This window comes from Euphorbia lathyris, chromosome 2, assembly GCF_963576675.1.
Source record: "Euphorbia lathyris chromosome 2, ddEupLath1.1, whole genome shotgun sequence".
NCBI classification, from domain to species: Eukaryota; Viridiplantae; Streptophyta; class Magnoliopsida; order Malpighiales; family Euphorbiaceae; genus Euphorbia; species Euphorbia lathyris.
Window position 1 is genome coordinate 6474073 of NC_088911.1, and position 21329 is coordinate 6495401.

The 21329-nt window shown below is 39.8% G+C and overlaps 1 pseudogene; it reads right to left on the minus strand.

Annotated features, from left to right (window-relative positions):
• Positions 1 to 21329, minus strand: part of LOC136216635 (uncharacterized) — a 45033-nt pseudogene that overhangs the window by 1406 nt on the left and 22298 nt on the right.

The following is a 21329-nucleotide window of genomic DNA, read 5'->3' on the forward strand; positions in this document are numbered from 1 at the left end:
TCCACTAGAAAGCACACTAGCCAATGATCACAACCTCATCGCAATGCTTGCTCACCTTAGACAGATAGCCACAACACAATGAAACTATTAGATATGGATATTTCTGCTGTAATTTAGGAATATAATTGATTTGTAATTATCATGTTCACACATATATCTTGTGTATATATATCACATTATCAATGAATGGAAAGGCAAGGATTCTACATTATTATGGTATCATGAGCCTAATTTCTTTCCTAAAAACTCTCTCCTAAAATTTCTCTCCCTAATCCCACCCAAATCTCTTCTTTCTCTCTTCCTCATTCTGCCGTTCTTCATCCCTAAAAACTCTACTGCCACCATGCCAAACAATGAACAAAACAATGGTGCCGCCGCCGCACCAACTCATCCGGCCCTCTCCATTATCAACATTACCTCCTTTATTCGTGATCCTCTCGAATCCGGCAAAGGCCTCTATACCACTTGGGCTGAACTTTTTAAAACACATGCCCGTGCTTTTCAAGTTCTTGATCATATCCTTCCTGAAACCGACGATAAATCGGAAACCTCTTCTTCGGTTATGAAAGCAAAGAATCCAGGTTTATGGTCTCGTGTTGATGCCATCGTGTTGCAATGGATTTATGGAACCATATCTTCAGACCTTCTCAACAGTATCATCGGACCAAATTTAACAGCCGCCGACGCTTGGAAACTCCTAGAACAACAATTCTCCGATAATAAAAATTCAAGAGCCCTTTATTTACAACAAGAACTGTCCAATGCTAGACTTGAAAATTTTGATGATATCTCTGCCTACTGCCAACATTTGAAGTCCCTCTCGGACCAATTAAGCAACGTCGGGGCTGCCGTATCCAACGATCGTCTCGTTCTTCAATTAATTTCGGGGCTCACTGACGCCTACGAGACAATCGGAACACAAATTCGCCACAATGACATTCTGCCCAATTTCACAAAGGCAAGGTCCATGTTATTATTGGAAGAATCTGCCCGTAAAAAACGCACAGCCGCCACCGTCGGATCTGAAATTGCCGCCGTTACTATCGCCCAACAGTCCCCGTCGAATCAAGCTCCTCCATATTCAAATCACGTTCGGCCTTCTTTCCCTCAAAATTCTGGCGCTGCTCGCGGTGGCCGGGGTTATTATCGCCGTGGCAGAGGCGGACGGGGCAGAGGCGGACGATGGCAGCAAAATAGCGGTCCTCGCTGGTCAGGGGCTGTTTCTTTACAACAGCCATGGGGGTACGGGCCATGGACTGGACAGGCGCCCCAATGGGCCTATCCCCCATGTCCTTATCCTTCTTGGCCCAATTCTTCACATGGTGCAACTCATGGTGCAACTCGCGGGCCTGTTTTTAATAACAATTCTTCTGCAGTCCAGCCAGGCATATTGGGAGCCCATCCGCAGGCCCATCTGGCCCAGTATTACACTCCAACAAACATTGAGGCGGCTATGCACACCTTGACAATCACACCACCTGCAGAACCTTGGCATATGGACACCGGCGCCACTTCTCACATGAGCGGGGATGGAGGTAAACTCACATCTTATTTAAATAAGAGTCCTAACACGAGTATCGTAGTAGGTAATGGCACTTGTATTCCTGTTATCGGTCTTGGTAATGCATCCTTAAAAACAAACAACAAAACCCTAGAATTGAACAATGTTTTACATGCCCCTAGATTAATCAAAAACCTTATATCTGTGCGGAAATTTGCTATTGATAATAATGTGTCCGTTGAATTTGATCCTGTTGGTTTCTCTGTGAAGGACTTGCGCACGGGGATCCCTATTATGAGATGTAATAGCACCGGTGATTTATATCCAGTCACATCCTCCTCTTCAGAGTCTTCTTATGCTTTAAATGCTTCTGTTTTATCTCCTTCAGTTTGGCACAATAGATTGGGCCATCCTGGTCCTCAAATTTTAGACAATCTTCGAACTAATAATTTTATTTCTTGTCCTAAAAATGTTGATTTTTCTATTTGCAATTCTTGTGTGCTTGGGAAACATATTAAATTGCCTTTTTATGCTTCTAAAAATATGTCATCAATACCGTTTGATATTATTCATAGTGATATATGGACATCTCCTGTTCTAAGTTCTAGTGGCTATAGATATTATGTTCTTTTCCTAGATGATTATTCTAATTTTCTGTGGACTTTTCCCTTAGCAAATAAATCTCAAGTTTTTTCTGTGTTCCTCACATTCCGAAATTACGTACGTACTCAATTTGAAAAAGATATCAAAACTTTTCAGTGTGATAATGGTGGTGAGTATAACAATAGTCATTTTCATGATTTTTTTAACAATAATGGTATGCAATTCCGTTTTTCATGTCCACATACTTCCTCCCAAAACGGTAAATCTGAACGAACGATTCGAACAATCAATAATATAATTCGCACTCTTCTAACACATGCTTCTTGCTCTCATTCTTTCTGGCCTCATGCTCTTGCTCATGCGACCTATCTTTTAAATATTCTCCCTCACAAAAATCTTAGTCTTCTTTCACCGACTCAAATTCTCTACAATCGTACTCCTTCTTATACTCACTTACGCACTTTCGGTTGTCTTTGTTACCCACTTGTCCCTTCTTCCTCTAGAAATAAACTTCAACCTAGGTCCTCTCCATGTGTGTTTCTTGGATATCCATCCAATCATCGAGGCTATAAGTGTTACGACATCTCCGCGCGGAAAATAATTATATCTCGTCACGTTATTTTCAATGAAAGCAAATTTCCATTTTCCACTCAACATGTCTCGGCCTCCCCTCCCATTTCTTCTATTTCCAACTCACCTACACAAACAACCCAACCCATTATTCCCTTCCCCACTAATGCGTCCACTCCTAACCAAAGCCCAGTTTCACCACGGCCCAACAGTCCCAACCCATCTTCCCAAAACAGCCCAGCACTTCCCCCTTCTCCTCTCGACAGTCCCTTTCCTTCTCCAATTCAACACGGCCCAAACACAAATTCCCCACAACAGCTCACCTCCCCACAACAGCCCACTTCCCCGCCTTCTCCCGATCCTATACACGCCAACCCAACCCAACCGACTCACCCTATGACAACCCGAGCTAAACTTGGAATTTTCAAACCCCAAAGAAAGCTCAACTTACACACCACCACTATTTCTCCTATTCCTTCTAATCCCTCACTTGCTTTACAAGACCCTAATTGGAAACAAGCCATGACTGAAGAATATAAGGCTCTTATTGAAAATAAGACGTGGGTCCTCGTACCCCGTCCTTCTAATGCTAATGTTCTTCGTAGTTGGTGGATTCTCAGGCACAAATTTAATGCAGATGGATCTTTTGAAAGATACAAAGCAAGACTTGTTGGAAATGGGGCGAATCAACTTGTTGGGGTAGACTGTGGTGATACTTTCAGTCCAGTTGTTAAGCCAGCAACAATTCGAGCTGTATTAAGTATTGCACTTTCTAAAGGTTGGCCACTACATCAGCTGGATGTAAAAAATGCTTTTCTTCATGAGACTGTTTATATGCATCAACCACTGGGATTTCGGGATCCCAACTATCCAGATCATGTATGCCTTCTTCAAAAGTCTCTTTATGGTCTCAAACAGGCACCACGGGCGTGGTACCAACGGTTTGCCTCTTTCTTATCTACCATGGGTTTTTCTCACAGTAAATCTGATCATTCACTGTTTGTCTTTCGTCGGGGAGCAGAGATGGCATATCTACTCTTATATGTGGATGACATCGTTCTAGCTACTTCTTCCACTGCTCTACGAGAGTCAATTATCAACAAATTGAGTTCCGAATTTGCTATGAAAGATCTTGGCCCATTGAGTTATTTTTTAGGGATATCTGTCACTCGGAGCGCCGGCTCTCTTTTTCTGTCTCAAAAGAAGTATGCTACTGAGATCATTTCTAAAGCCGGTCTTTCTTCAGCAAATTCCTGTACAACACCTGTTGACACTAAGCAAAAACTGAGTGCTTCATCTGGTTCTGCTTATCATGATCCATCTGAGTATCGAAGTTTAGCTGGTGCATTACAGTATTTGACTCTCACTCGCCCAGACATCAGTTATGCTGTTCAGCAAGTCTGTTTATTCATGCACGATCCCAAAACGTCTCATATGGCAGCTATCAAGCGGATTCTTCGATATGTTAAAGGAACCCTGGAGTTCGGACTTACATTCACAACCTCTTCACTAGATTCCTTGGTCTCCTATACAGATGCAGATTGGGGGGGATGTCCTGACACTCGACGTTCTACTTCAGGATATTGTGTTTTCCTTGGTGACAATCTTCTGTCTTGGTCTGCTAAGCGGCAACCCACTTTATCTCGTTCTAGTGCTGAAGCAGAGTATCGTGGTGTTGCTAATGTCGTATCTGAAACTTGCTGGATTAGAAATCTTCTTCTTGAACTTCATTGCCCTATTAGTAAATCCACCTTGGTATATTGTGACAATGTGAGTGCAGTTTACCTCACTGGTAATCCTGTACAACACCAACGTACCAAGCATATTGAGATGGATATACATTTTGTTCGAGAAAAGGTTGCTAAAGGAGAGGTTAGGGTACTTCATGTTCCTTCTCGTCATCAAATTGCAGATATTTTCACCAAAGGTCTACCACAAATTCTTTTCGACGACTTCCGCTCTAGTCTCAACGTTCGACCACCTCCCGTTTCGACTACGGGGGTGTATTAGATATGGATATTTCTGCTGTAATTTAGGAATATAATTGATTTGTAATTATCATGTTCACACATATATCTTGTGTATATATATCACATTATCAATGAATGGAAAGGCAAGGATTCTACATTATTAGAAACTGCTGGAATATAACTAGTGCTTGTGTATACAATACAATCACTCATTCATAAACGTTATTAGAGGTAGATGACAATTTGAATATTACCTGAATAGAAGATCCAATTATTGTAATGGCTGTTTTGGGTCCATTCAACTCTTTTTCTAGCCATGTCCATTGAGAAACCCCCAATATAGTTCCATCACTATGCAATGGATCCCTGTGGTATCTCGTATCCAAGAGAATAATCTACATAAATTTTAATCACCAAAGTTCAGTAGGCGCAGAAGGTTCCTCTACATAAAAATAAGCCACGCCAATAATGTTATGCCAATGACCCTCATAGAGACCACTCACTACATGAAAAAGAATAGCACGTTAACTCTTTTATACCTTAATTTGTCTGTTCACAGGGCCAAAAGTATAAGAAGTATATACACCTTCCTGTTTCCACCTACAATATTTAAATCCCAACGATTAAGTTGGCCAGCAGAGCAATACACCACTTTCTTTATTTGACTTTTACTCAATACAAATGAGAATTAAACAATATGTCAATCAGATAGATCTGATCATATGTAATTCTGTAAATCTTCTGAATTAAAAAGATAAAGGAAAAAATGAGTTGTTGAAGAGTATATCTCACCGAGGACTGTCTTGAGGTTCATCCAAGAAATCTAGAAGAAGCCTCTGGTTGGTGAGTTTCCCTTCAAATTCTTTTCCAGCATCATTTAAGCCATAATCATGGTCATCCCAAGTGCCAATTAGCGGGTAAATTTCATGAATGATGTACAACTTTTACCTCATTTCACACTTTGGTGTACAACCTTCAATTTGTCTCACTAATATGTACGAACTTATGGGTGACCTCCCACTATGGTGTATGGCCGGTAAAAATGACCGGTCAACCCAAAGTCAACGTGCCAACTCATTAATTTTTACTTTATTCACAGGGGGCAAATAATGTATTAAGCCTTCATGGCTTAATACATTATTTGCTCCCTGAACTTGTCCAAAAAGCTTGGATGGCCCCCTGAACTTTAACAGGGTTTAAGTAGCCCCTGAACTTGCAAATAGTGTAACCAACTGCTCCCTCAATTCTCAATTCCAGAATATAGATGGGAACTGGGACCCACGCGCCATTGACTTTTCAAAATAGAGTGAGAGCTGTCGCCACATAGGATTAATGAGTGCCATGTCATTTTAATCAGAAGAAAAATGATTCTCTTACGTTTCCCTCTCAAAACGTGACAGAAAACTGAACAGTCAAAAATCCCTAATCTTCAACATCAGTTTCCCAAATTTCCATCATCACAAATCGTTTTGATCACACATTTGCAATCCCTAATTTCCATAAACACAAAGTTCTTCCTTTTCATCACAAATCTTTCTCCCTAATTTCCATGAACAGTCAACTGAGATTTACATTCCTCCATAGTTGAAAGGCGATTCAATGAAGTGATTTATCCTGGCGTTGAGGTTAGTTGTTTCCATTAAAGTAAGCATATTCCATTATCATCTTGGTTGCTTGAGGTTAGGTGTTTTCTTCTTATGGCTTATTTCATTGAGTTTATATAGGCATTTGACTGAATCTTTTACTGAATGTGTAAAATGGATATTATACATGGAAAGTAAGGGTATTTTTGTTCTTTGGCATAATGTTGAGCATTTGGGGTTAATTTTTGTCTTGAGATTCTCTTTCATTTGTTTATCATTTTTTTTGCTGTTGAAAAAGTCTTATGTAGTCATATTTAATTGCTTTTGTTGTAGCCATTTTGTTTTTTTTTTTTTGTGGATTCCTCCATTCCTGTCTAAATATGCAGTTATTTTCATTGTTAAAAGACTAAAAAAGCTGTGATTTGTTGGATTGCTTTTCTTTATTCAATTCTATAGTTATTGACCAAGTTGTTTTGCTCAAATTGTTTTATTTTCAGTCAAACTAGTGGTGAAATGTCAGTCCATATTAAATGGCATCATGGAGGGAAATTAAAGGATGAAGGAGGGTCAAAAAAATACGTTGGGGGTATTCAGGAAGTGGAAAAAATTATAGACATGGATAAAATCAGCAGGTTAGACCTTCTTTGGACAGTACGTGGGGTGTTTAAATATGTTGTATGTGGCCCTTTATACTACCAACATAGAGGTACAAGAGAATTTATTGAGATAATACATGATGGGGTGGTTATGGATATGTTAGATGGTGTAAATAATGGGGAGAGTGTTGATGTCTATGTGGATTATATAGATGGGTCCCACCAGGCTGATGTGGAAGAAAATAGGGCAACCCTGGAAGAGGTTGCAAATATGGTTATTTCTATCCATAGTAATGCATTTAATACACATCAGAGACCAGTTTTAACACCGTTCACTGTTTGATGTGTTTTAATAGTCTGGTACACTGGGTGGAAGAGTTGTTACAACTGGTGCAAGGAACATCAAAAATTCTGCTGATGTAACAGGAGATAATGGATTCCAGCCACAAAAGCTTAAGTTTTTTGGAAAGAAATCTATGACTCCACAACAATTGCAGCAAGAATTAGCAAACAGACAACGTGTTACTTCCAGTCAACCCGAAGTTAGTGAAAGAAGACCAGCAACTCATTCAACTGATAAAACAAACTCACAACCTACAGTTGTTAGGTGGTTTAATAAGTAGTAGCTAAACTTATAAATTGTGTACTTTTTTGGACACAAGACTGTTAACTTGAAGTTTGTAATTCGTTATTTTGGGAATGATTTTGTAATGAACAAATTATCATTTTGTGTTTAATCCATTTCTGTTGAATTTATATTACAAGTTATTCGTGTGAATTTATAATACAGGTATATTAATATGTGCCAACAATGCTGGTATAATTTGTAATAGCAATATTGTAGACAAATTAAGGTAAAAATACACAGCAATTTATACCTTAAATATACAGCAAATACGTATTGTCAAATTACAGCAAATACACCTAACCAAATTACAGCAAACACACTTAACCAAATTACATGTCTCCTAATTACACCAGCCAAATTAAAGTACCACATGTTACACTTAAAATGAAAATGCTAAGAATTTCTTCCAATTAGCTCTCTTGCATTGCTGCATTCCAAAGCCAACTTCATGCACAATGTCTTCTTGAATTGAATTTTCTCTTATATTTTTCTTCACCAGCAACCCCCACATAACTTGCCTATAATGATCATTCAAAGGAGGATCATACCACATTTTTCATTCCCCTGCATTACATACCTTCTATTTAATTAATCAAATTAACAAAAATCAAATCAGAGTTTTCTAATTATAATTGCTATTTACATCATATTTTCTGCAACCAAATAACTTTCTTCCTGGATTTGGTGTTTTCCATGAAGCCATTAAAGTTGTAATTTGACCACAATAACAATTGGGTATACCATCACCTCCATAATCAATCTAACAAAAGTAAATTCAGAAACCAAAATCAAAGAAGGGGGAAAAAATAAGAAGAACCAATTCCTTCAATAAGAAGGATGAACAAATAACCTACTTTACAAAAACTAAAAATTCATAAAACCAAATTCATAAAACCTAATATTGAGGAAACCAGATCAAACCTAATATTTCCACCAGATTAAAATATAATTGAACAAAAATGAGGATCGCCAGAAGAACTAAACCATCAGCTGAATAAAATAAGAAACGAAAAAGAAAAAATTACCATCTTGATTGAAAATCGAAGAACGAAGTCCGTTACTTTGAAGAAAGATTCAAAAGAATCATGGATTTTACCATTGTCAAACGGTATAAAATAGGAGGAAATCCTCTTCTTTTGGCTGTTCACGCGCTTCTCTTTTCCTGATATGTACGTGCACTGCCACATAGGATGGAGGGAGCAGTTGGTTACACTATTTGTAAGTTCAGGGGCTACTTAAACCCTGTTAAAGTTCAGGAGGCCATCCAACCTTTTTGGACAAGTTCAGAGGGCAAATAATGTATTAACCCTTCATTTATAAAATGGGACCCACATATAATGTAATTACAAAAATACCTTTTTTCTAAATAAAAAAACAATATGTCTCCATCTTTTAATTTCCCCCATCTTTCATATTTTTTCCACCAAATGCTCATTTGCTTCTCCATTTCCTTCTCTCTCTAACCCCTCTCTCTACCTTATTTTTTGATTTAATTTTGCTAAATCCCAAATCTAAAAGATCTACAATCAAATCACAATTTAAAAACTTATCCAAGTTAAAATTGAAAGAGGTAAAATACCGATCCCGATTTCAATTTTTGCCATTCTTAGCAGCCATCATTTGTTTAAACTCTGGAAAATTAACACAATCATCGCCCCCCTGTTCTTCCATGACTAGCACTGTTTTTTAAATAAGCACGCGAAACCTCTGAATTCATCTCTTCCAATATTGTTCAAGCTAAGCGAACCGACAGCGGCGGTTTTGGTATTATCATTTTCAACGCACTTCTTTTCTTTCTCCTTTGTTGTTTATTGTCTTATAATGCATACCACATGTTTATATGTTTATTAAATTGCCAGTATTGTCTACTTTTAATTTTCTAAATAAAAAACAAATCCAAGAGTCCATCACCCATAAACCAAACCTAATTCAAAATTTCCAGGAGCAATTTTATAAATCAAATTGATTGGAGTATATAGAGGTGTGAATTTAATAGTTCTATTGACTAGGCTTGATATATAATTTACAAAATCTGTTAGTATAGGGTTCGGCTCTTTTAGGTAAGTACTGATTACTGAGTAGAGCATATATAAGAAGCTGATTGTCAATGGGGATGTTGATTTATGCAAAGATGAAGGTTGGGCAAGACCACACTGGAGCTTCCTTCCAAAGAGATTATTCGAAAGTCAGTATAAGGAAATGAAGAAGAGCATTAAATGAAGAAATAAGGTAGAGAGAGAAGGAAATGGAGAAGGAAGAAGGATTTGCAGGAAAAAAAATGAAAGATGGATAGAGAAATTAAAGGGTAAATTTCACCAATGGTGTACAACTTTACCTCATTTCACACTTTGGTGTACAACCTTCAATTTGTCTCATTAATATGTACGAACTTATAGGTAACCTCCCACTTCGGTGTATAGCAGGTAAAAATGACCGATCAATGCGAAGTCAACGAGCCACATCAGCATTTTGACCGGTCAAAAGTCAAAAATTTGACCACCTAAATAAAATTACTTATATACCCTCTTCTTCCTCCTTCCCCTTTCCTTTCTCTCTCTAACCCCTTTTCTCTCTTCCTTATTTCTCTGTCAAAAATAGAAATGATGTTTGTTAACCATGATGAATTTATTACTGTGCTTATGCATTTATAAAAATAAAACAAATGAATTAATATAAAAATATGCTTTAAAACATATGCTGTAATATCCATTCCATGTAAAAGTCAAGTCCATTCCTACTCCTTCAAACGTCATGTACGTCGTCGGCACCACCATTGTTCCTTGCCTATCATTACTTTTACTTATATCCAACATATTTACAATTCAATGGATCTCATGGACCATTTTCAAATTTTAATTAAGAAGTTTAGGATTAATTTAATTATTGAATGGTGATAGGATAAAATTTTGGAACTGATATCAATAAATTCAATTGTTGTTTTTATGATATGCATAATTCAATCCTAACCTAAATTGAAGCATTACATGTAATATCCAGCAACTGTTAGGAGGAGCACGTTTTTTGTATTATTTTCAGGGATAGAATCAACAGCAGCCTGGACCGACTGGAACTCCTGCACCGACTGGAACTCGCTGGAGCCACCAACGTCAACGGTGATAACACCGGGACTGACGGGACAAAACCACTTGTGGTGGTGCTTGGTGGAGGTGTTAAACAATGATTAAAATGAAATAAGCCAGCGATCTTGATCTAATGAAATAAAACTTTCTCTCTCTAACTCTTTTTTCTCTCTCTTTTATTCTGTCAAAATTACAAAAGAAAAAGGTTTCAATATGAATTGAGTTAGTGAGAATACAATTTTGTGATTTTTGTATGTTACAAATTTATTGGTTATGGCAGAATAGACTAGAGAGAGAATGGAAGAGAGAGAAGAGGAATGAGTCGAAATAGATGAGAGAGAAATAGGAGTTAGAGAGAGAGTGCAAGAGATAGATCTTGAAAGAGGAAGAAAGTAGGTTTTTAATTAAGGGAAAAGAAATGGGTATAAAAGTAATTTTAATTGGTGGTCCCACAATTCAATTTTTTAAAAAGTTAAAAAATACTGACATGGCGCGTTGACCGGACGTTGACCGGTCATTTTTACCTGCTATACACCATAGTGGGAGGTTACCTATAAGGTCGTACATATTAGTGAGACAAATTGAAGGTTGTATACCAAAGTGTGAAATGGGTCAAAGGTTGTACACCATTAATGAAATTTACCCGAAATTAAAAGATGGAGACATATTGTTTTTTTATTTAGAAAGATGATATTTTTGTAATTGCATTATATGTGGGTCCCATTTTATAAATAAATAAAGTAAAAATTGATGAGTTGGCACGTTGACTTTGGGTTGATCGGTCATTTTTACCGGTGTTAGACAAGGTGCCGAACGGCCTCGCCCGGGCGGACCGGGGGGTGGACACCTCATGACGACGTAAGCGGTGATTGGCGCCGAAAGCAACCAATCGTGGAATCAAGCTGCTCGGCAGGACCGGAGCTCGGAGATATGGAAGAGTCGCCACCCACGAATGGGAAAATGAACACCGATCCCTTGCGGGAGACCGGTGAGGGTTCGGGAAACTTAGGTACGAGCCGAGAAGGCTAGCTCCTTTCCGGAGAAATGCTACTAGGCACCCCGACATCGCCCGATTATGAACCACCGGCCTCCTACTCAGCGTGTTAGGCGATAACGGACTAATCGCATATTTCTTTAAGTTTAAAATTCATTTGAAATCTTTTCTTTCTCGCTTTGAAAACCGTTTTGAGCATGTTATTTGAAAGCCATTTTAGTAAAGAATCACCCATTTTGCATAAATTTAAAGTATATAGGAGAGAGAGGGAGAGAAGAAAGAATTGATTTATTCACAGTGTGATTTTATGTTTTAGACTATATTACATCTATGCTAATCTCACTCCCAAAAACGAGTTTATTTACATGGTTCGTACCTTAATCGTCGTTGGAACGATTTAGGTACGTTTCAAAGCCCTGTTAATGATGATTACTCGAATCGCCGTTGGAACGACTTGAGCATTTGAAAACGTTGAGCAAACAGTTTTAGTCTAAAAACGTGATTAAGCATACAAGTCAATTTATTTTGTACAAAACCATTTAGTTAGGAAAGCAATTCAAAACCTCATTATTTACAACGAAACAATTTACAATGTTCGCTTAATCCGTCGTTGGAACGGATTAAGGTTTCAACACGTGATGTTTTGGAAACGGTTTAAAAATGACAAAAAAAGTTATTTACACTTTAGGAATATCTAGAAAAACTTTTAATTTAGACAAACAACTTGAAATCTCTTTTTGTCTTTTATTTCCCCCTTTTCACTCAATTAACCTTTACTTGAATATATTTACAAGAATGAACCATTTAAATCCTCAAAATTCACCAAATAAAACAAATTTGAAATATATACATATAAAGGTCAAAAAGTGAAGTGAATATACATATATACATATATATATATATATACATTTTTATCTAAAAATAAGGATATATCTATAGATTAAAAAAATAAGTAAAAGATACTAAATATATGTATAATAATGATAATGAAAAATACTAAGTATAATACACTTTTATCCTAATTAAAAACATGTAAAGCAATGAACAAAGTTCATTAAGAATAAGAAAATAAACCTTATATCCCAAAATAACTATTATAATAAATATATAGAAAATAACCCTCCCCAAATATACATTAAACATCAAAATAACATCTAATTATCCCCAAAACGTCTACTAATTAATTACCCCAAAATGCCCAAGTAAATAACCCTCTAAAATAATACCCAATATAGTTTAAATGAGTTAAAAGAAAATATATACATATAGTTTTGCAAAATCAAATTAATGAAAAGGATACCCAAATGTACAAAATAAATAAATACATAATAAGTAATTATTAGTTATTGTTAGCCCAGAAAAATAAAATAATTATTTTTATGTATATAAATGCTTAGGTTATATTTTTAGGATATAGTTTATATTTTCTAGAAATAATACACCTATAAGCTAAGCTTCAACCCGTGGAAAAATCCGGCACCACGCGGGGCGTGTCCTCAATACGCAGCGCGTAAACAAGGCGTCCGGAGAAATCAACGTCAAAACGCAAACACGCAGCGCGCCCTTCACCTTACGCGGGGCGTAATTTCTCACGCGGGACGTATTTGCCAATACGCCGTGCGTAAGACGCATTCGCGGAGCATGCCAGGATCAGAGGCTTGAAGACGCGGGGCGTATCTACAAGACGCGGGGCGTAATCCTTCACGCGGGACGCGACACCAGAGACGCCATGCGTGAAAACCATTAATGAAACGCACTAGGCCTAATGTCCGCCAACACGCAGGGCGTAGCAGAGTATACGCGGGGCGTGTCGTCTCGTCCAGAAGCAGTTAACGGCAGTTTGAGGAGGTTAAGTTAGTTAATTAGAGTTAGGTGGGTTTGGTTAAGTTAGTTGGTGATTATTTACCAAAATACCACTCATTATTTACCAAAATACCACTCATTATTTACCAAAATGCCACTCTAAAAAACTATAAATAAACCCCCTCCCCTTCCTTATTTTTCACACTCAACACAAACGCAATCCCCTTCCTAAAGGTCCCTTTCAATGCTCTCTCTTTTCTAGTTCTTAGTTTTCAAGTTCTTAGCTTCTAGTTCTTCAAGTTCTTCAAGTTTTTCTTTTTCGTTCTTCGTTTTTTCTTAGCTTCGATTCTCTTTTAAGCTTTCTTTAGCTCTAATTCAAGTTCCAATAGCCTCTTTTCAAGTTTTTTCAATTCAATTTAGCATTTCTAAAGCTGTTACTCTGCTCAATTTCCAATTAGAGTTTTATTTCCAAATTAATTTTCCAGATTCGTCCAATCGTTTTCAAAGCCAGATTCCGTCCATTTAACGTTATTTTTTGCCTTCGATCCCTTCGAAAAAATTGTTCCTGACGTTTTGAATCTCAATCTAGCCTTTTTAATTTCCCAATTCCGTGCCCAGAAGCTATAGTTACATGCTGATCTTTGCACACCAAATTCTTTTAGCTATTCTGCCCAGATTTTTCCAGATTCGTCCAGTCATTTTCAATCCTCAATTACGTCTATTTAAAGTCCGTTTTAGCCTTCGATCTCTTATACAAAGTTGTTCCTGACATTCTGAAGTTCAATTTACACTATTTACTCGTCCAATTCCGCGTTCTCAAACACCCAAACGAACCTCCTGAAGTTAAGGTCTAAATCTGCCCCATTTGCCTACCAACGTTTTGCCATTGCACCAAGCACATACTGTACGGGCCCGACCGATTGCAGCTCTCCAAGGACCTCACGCCGATGCCAAAATTCAACATCAATCCGAGATAGCTATTGTGGCTCCGAGTTTGTTGTTGAATTCCAATTTATTTTAATTGCATTTCAATTCCTTGTATTTGATTTGTTATTCCATTTCAATTGAATCAGCTATATGTTTAGTATAGAAGTTTTTCAATTGTAATTCATTTCCAATTTCATGTTTCAAACACTTATTCAATCAATAAAATACCATTTTTCACCAAATCTTGTGTCAATTTCGCACTTTAAATTCCTTTATTTTCTCGTCTTCAATTTACCCGCATTAGCTTAAATAAAACAATTTATCTAGCAAAGTTTCTATAATGGCGCTAGAGACCCAAGAGGGACTTTTTCAATCCTTACGTCCCTCGCCAATCGCTTCGTTTAAGATTTCAAGTTTTGGCGCGCAATTACATAAACTTAACCGTCTTTAATATTTTGAGAAATAATTTCTCTGGCACGCCCGCACCCTAACCACACGTGACAAGGTTGAAATTAGCATATTCGCAAAATATCGCTAACAATTTGGTATGGTAAAGTGGGGCCTTTTTTCTTAGGCTTTGCCAAAAATTTCAATACCCATCACACACAATTTTTCCACACTCATTATCCCACTTCCACTTTACCAAAATTTATTAGCTCACGCTAACAATTTTTGGCACGCCCAGTGGGACCTGTTTTTAAGTTTTGCCAAAAATTTAGAACCCGTTTTTGTGCCTATTTTCTTCCGTAATTTTTTTTATATCACATTTATTTTTCATTATCCCACTTCCACTTTACCAAAATTTATTAGCTAAAGCTAACAATTTTTGGCACGCCCAGTGAGACTTTGTTTTAGGCTTTCGCCAAAAATTTCAATACATTTTTCTTATAACCCGATTCACATTTATTTTATTTATTTATTTATTTTCCACTTATCCTTTATGCTTTGCTTTTATTTCATTTATTTTCCTGTTCTTTCTTTGTTCAATATTAGTTTACTAACTTGATTTCATCATTTTTACCTATAAGTATTCACGAAGAATGCCTCCTAGAAAGAACACGGGGAAAGATCCCATCTCATCGGACTCCGAAGAGAGTCAAAATCAGAACCGGGACCAGAGCAATGAACCTGGTATGCCCGAAGGCAGTGCGGCTGAGACCATGAACAATAGCGGAGGTGCAAACCAACAACCACCTCAAGGCTCACCCTCATTCGACCTAACACCTTTTTTTACGAAATTAGAAAACCAAATCGACCAATTCCTACGCGGGTTTTCACAATCCATGAAGGAAAGTCATGAGGACATATGCAAGGCAATGCAAGCCAACAACGAGGTGGCAAACAATTCCAATAAGGGATCGGCTCTCGAGGAAAGGATCGTTGATTTAACCGGAGAGATCAGTAAAATCCCGGAAAAGTGCGCCGAGTTGTTCACACAAAGGTCGACATCTCAAGGACCGGGAGATTGCGGGAAGAAAACACTGACATCAGGGGCTGGGGAAAGGTATACCCCGCCACCAGCTCGAGAAGAGAATCTCAGGTTCAATGAGCGCGGTGACAGGATCAGCCCAGAACCTACTCAAGTCCCGCCACCTCAACAACAATTTAGGTCTCATACAGGACCTAGCAACCATGCCGAACATTACGAGGAAAGCTATGCTCGTAATGTGGGGGGCAATGCGAGACAAGCCAACTTTCACCCACAACGGACGACGAACACACGCATGGAGCCCACCACCGCCAACAACTTGGGAGAGGCCCAACGCATAAGAAACATCATCCAAGAGATCTATGGGCCAGCCGTGAGGGAAGTACACCGACCTGAATTCCAGAAACCCTATCCACGACACTATGATCAGTTATACCCGTTTCCCCACAATTTTAGAGTGCCTGATTTCACTTTATTTTCAGGGGAAGAAGGGCAATCCACCATGGAGCATGTGGCACGCTTCACCTTTCAGTGCAGTGGTTTAAGCATGGACACGAACTTCGACATGTTACGCTTGCGGTTATTCCCAGGTTCACTAACGGGACCAGCTTTCTCTTGGTACACCACCTTACCATCCGGATCCATTCTTGGGTGGGAGCAAATGGAAAGACTGTTCCACAACCAGTTTTATCGGACAGAGCCCGAGGTCTGTGTTGCGGAGCTGTCCCGAATGACGCAACGGCATGGAGAACCGGTTGAAAATTTCATCAACCGATTCAAAAAGATGCGACATCGATGTCGAATCAACATCCCCGAGGTCGAGTTCGTGAAGATTGCCCAACGTGGGTTGGAATTCGAAAACCGGAAGAAGTTTCAGGGGATAGATTTCCGCGATTACTACGAGTTGGTGGCCAAGGTTTCCGAGTACGAGGAGTTGATGAGGGAAGATCATCGACGCAAGAAGAACTCTGTGGGAAGCTACCAAGGGGAGGTACAAACGCATGAGGTAGCCATCGCCGACTTAACGAACACCGGATCTCGAACATGTCCCGTGTTGTTAAAAAATCCCAAAGCACCGGAAGTAGTGAAGAGGATCCCAACCACCCAATATACGTTTGACGTCTCGAAGACAGAAGAGATCTTCGACTACCTGCTAAAGGAACAATTCATCACGTTGCCTCCTAGACATGTGATCCCATCCAAAGAGGAAATACGCGGACGAGACTACTGTAAGTATCATGACAACTGGAGCCACAACACTCAAGCATGTTTTGGTTTTAGAAATGCCGTGCAGGATAGGATTAACCGCGGGATACTCCAATTCCCGAAAAAGAAGGAAAGCATGCTAATCGACGAGGACCCATTCCCAATAGCCAACATGGTCAATTCCACTTCACTAGTGTGGGGGGGCAAAGGAAAGCAACAAGGCGACGTGAAAATTCGACAAATATGGGTACCAAAAGCGACGCCATCTAAGTCGGAGGACAGCTCAAATCAGTCGCGAAACGCAAAGAAAAGAGACGTGCAACAACAACGGCCACGTTTCGTGACACCCTCAAGCACGTCACCCCTAAATCAATGGCAATTAAATTGCCACAAGAAATTCCCAAGGCCTCTCTCTAGGAATGCAAAGAGAAGATTAAGGAAAAGAGAGGCAGAAAAAAGAAATAGTCAAAAGGAGTCATCCAGCGTCAACTCCAACGATGCAAAAAGAGGAGGAAAAAACCAAGAGAAGAACCTCCAGATCCGGGTTGGAGATTTCATCATACGGGTAGATTGTGCAGCTACCTCTTTAATCTTACCTTCAGACTTTAGAAGCGACGACATTAAGAAGGAAATCCCCAAGCCTAAGTACAAGGAACAAGAAGACGCAACACCAAAGGAATCAGGTGAAGAGGGCATGAAGAGGATTTACTTTGACAAACCCACTCCGAGGATGACTCGCCATATCAAACCTCTATACATCAAGGCTCATGTAGATGGCAAACCAATTTCTAGGGTGCTCATCGATAATGGATCAGCCGTTAACATCATGCCAATGAAGATGGTCTTAGCCTTAGGGAAATCAGAGGAAGATATAATCTCATCAGAGGTGTCAGTTTCAGCCTTCACGGGAGAAATTGCAAAGACATACGGCATCCTACCATTGGAACTCACTGTTGGCTCTCATACCGCCATGGCCGCTTTCTTCGTGGTAAATTCAACCGCGAGTTATCAGGCACTATTAGGAGAGATTGGATTCACTCTAACTCATGCATCCCGTCGTCTTTGCACCAACTTCTTCTGTTTTGGAAGGGTGACAAGGTGGAAGTCATCCGGGCAAACGAGAAACCATTCGAAACCTACTCAGATGTGGTCGAGGCGAGACTATACGAGGAATCTGTAGGCCCAATCCGAGTAGGATCCAAGTACAAAGAGCAATCATGTGGCGAAGAAATCAAGAACATCCTAAGGCCAACGGCAATCATGCCCTACCGAAGGCCATTCCGTGATGAACCAATAATTGAAGAAATTCCATGATCAAGACAACATTCGGAAAAGAAGCGGTGGCTTCAGCCGCTATATCAAAACTGAATGCACAACAACTAGCGGAGAAACTATACCAGGAGAACGACATGAAGGTCTCAGAAATCAAAGTACCCAAAGGAGTAGCAGAACTAGATCCTCAAGGAGAAGAAATCCAGTTACAAGATCTGAAAAGGGCGAACCCGAAGTTAGAAGATGAAGGTTCCATGGCAGTCGATCCTCTGGACGAAGTGAACCTAGGGACAGAAGAGAAACCACGGGTTACATTTATCAGCAACCTGCTACGCCCAACGTTAAAGGAAGCTATCATCGTTTTGCTACGAGAGTTCAAAGATTGTTTCGCGTGGAATTACGATGAAATGCCCGGATTAAGCAAAGACGTGGTGGAACATAGGTTGCCAATCAAACCGGAGTTCAAACCCTTCAAGCAACCAACAAGAAGGATGAGCAAAGAGGTTGAAGGCAATGTGAAGGAAGAAATAGAAAAGTTGTTCAAAGCCAAGTTCATCAGACCGGCAAAATACGCGGAGTGGCTATCGAACGTCGTGCCCGTAGTAAAAAAGAACGGTAAATTACGCGTATGCGTAGATTTCCACGATCTAAATCTAGCTACGCCAAAAGACATCTATGTGATGCCTATCGCCGATATGCTAGTAGACGCTGTGTCCAAAAATGAATTAATATCTCTTTGCGATTGCTATGCGGGGTATAACCAAATCCCCATCGCCGAAGAAGACATTGCAAAAACTGCATTTCGATGCCCAGGGTCGATCGGCACGTTCGAATGGGTCGTCATGCCGTTCGGTTTAAAGAATGCCGGCGCCACATACCAAAGAGCAATGAATGCCATATTTCACGATTTACTCGGCACCTCTATGGAGGTATACGTGGACGACATCATTATCAAATCCAAGCGAGAGGCAGAACACGTCGGCCATTTGAGGAAGAGTTTCGAGCGGATGCGTAAGTACAATTTAAAACTCAACCCTCTGAAGTGCGCTTTCGGGGTCAAAGCAGGGACTTTCTCAGATTCTTGGTCCACCAAAGAGGGATCGAGATTGACGACAATAAGGCGAAAGCAATCAAAGAAGCTCAACCTCCGAAGAACAAGAAGGAGTTGCAACGGTTCTTGGGCCAAGTAAACTACTTGAGACGATTCATATCAAACTTGGCTGGAAAGTCCAGAGCATTCTCAGATCTGTTAAGACTCAAAGACGAAGAAAGCTTCAAGTGGGACGACAAGCATCAAACGGCATTCGAAGAGATCAAAACCTACTTGAGTAATCCACCTGTGTTGATGCCACCAAGGGAGGATACTCCACTCAAGCTCTATATATCAGCGACCGACGAGTCAATTGGATGCTTGCTCGCCCAAGACAACGCAAACCGTCATGAACAAGCCATCTACTATCTAAGTCGAACCTTGCTATCGGCGGAGACAAGATACAGCCCAGTCGAGAAGACATGTTTGGCCCTTTACTTCGCTTGCACAAAGTTGAGGCATTATTTACTCAAAGCAAGAGTTTACGTGATCGCTAGCACCGACTTGGTCAAATACATGCTAAACCAGCCTATCCTCTCAGGAAGAATAGGAAAATGGTCACTAGCATTGGCCGAGTTCACTTTGGTGTATCTCCCGCAATCTTCGATAAAAGGAAAAGCAATCGCAGATTTTGTGGCCGACCACCCAATCAACTTTCAATATCCCGAGGAAGCAGAACTTCCAATTTATCTGACGCACAAAGAACCATGGCAGTTGAAGTTCGATGGTTCAAGCACAGACAGTTCCAACGGAGCAGGAGTAATCATCACAGCCCCATCCGGAACTAAGACAATATTAGCGGTAAACTTGGATTTTGAGTGCACAAACAACCAGGCTGAATATGAAGCTCTAATCATCGGCTTAGAGATCTTGAGAGACCTAGGAGCGAAAGAGGTCGAGATTTTCGGCGATTCACAGTTGGTCATACGACACCTAACAGGAGAATATAAATGCTCAAGTTTATCCTTGCTACCTTATTTCGCGTTTGCAATTCAACTTCTGGAAATGTTTGATGAGGTTAGTTTGGAGCATATTCCAAGAAATGACAATTGGGAAGCTGACGAGTTAGCCCAAATCGCTTCTGGAATGAAGATCTCCAAAGAAACGGCGTACAAGGTCGTCATCATTAGAAGACAAGGTCATCCATCTGTGGCAGATAGAGGTGTCCAGTTTGAATCGTTCGACATCGACATCAACTTAGCCCAGGATTGGAGGAAACCCTTTACCGACTACCTCAATCACCCATCCAAAAAAGTAAAATATTCATTGAGCATTCAATCTCGAAATTACATGTTGATGGCAGGTGATTTATACCGCAAGAGCTACGACGGAATGCTACTCAAATGTCTCGGCTTCCCAAAAGCAATGGAAGTCATGAAGCAAGTCCATGAAGGCATATGTGGAGCTCACCAATCCGGAAGGAGAATGCGATGGCTTATCAATCGCCATGGACACTTCTGGCCAACGATCCTGCGCGATTGCATCACATATGCGAAGGGTTGCAAGAAGTGTCAACTGTATGGCCAAATCCAACGAGTCCCGGCAGAAGAATTACACTCAGTAGTAAAGTCATGGCCATTTAGAGGGTGGGCTATTGATCTAATAGGGAAAATATTCCCAGCTTCATCAAAGGGCCATTGTTTCAAGTGATACGGTTCATCAAAGAGAACTTGATTCATAGATTCGGAATCCCATAATCCATCACCACGGATCAGGGGACCATGTTCACAGGAAAAGATATGAACGAGTTCGTTGAAGAGTACGGGATTAAGTTGATTCACTCTACCCCATTTTATGCACAAGCGAATGGTCAAGCGGAGGCGTCCAACAAGATCTTGATCCAAATCTTGGAAAAGATGCTAGAAGACAATCCTAGATAATGGCACAAAGTTCTCTCAAGAACACTGTGGGCCATGCGAACGTCTAAGACACGAGCGACCGGAGTTAGTCCATTTTTTCTAACATTTGGTCATGATGCAGTAATACCATTAGAAGTCATCGTGCCTTCATTACGAGTAATGCGTCAGAATGACTTAGAGTCGGACAATTACGTACAAGCCATGACCATGGAACTAGA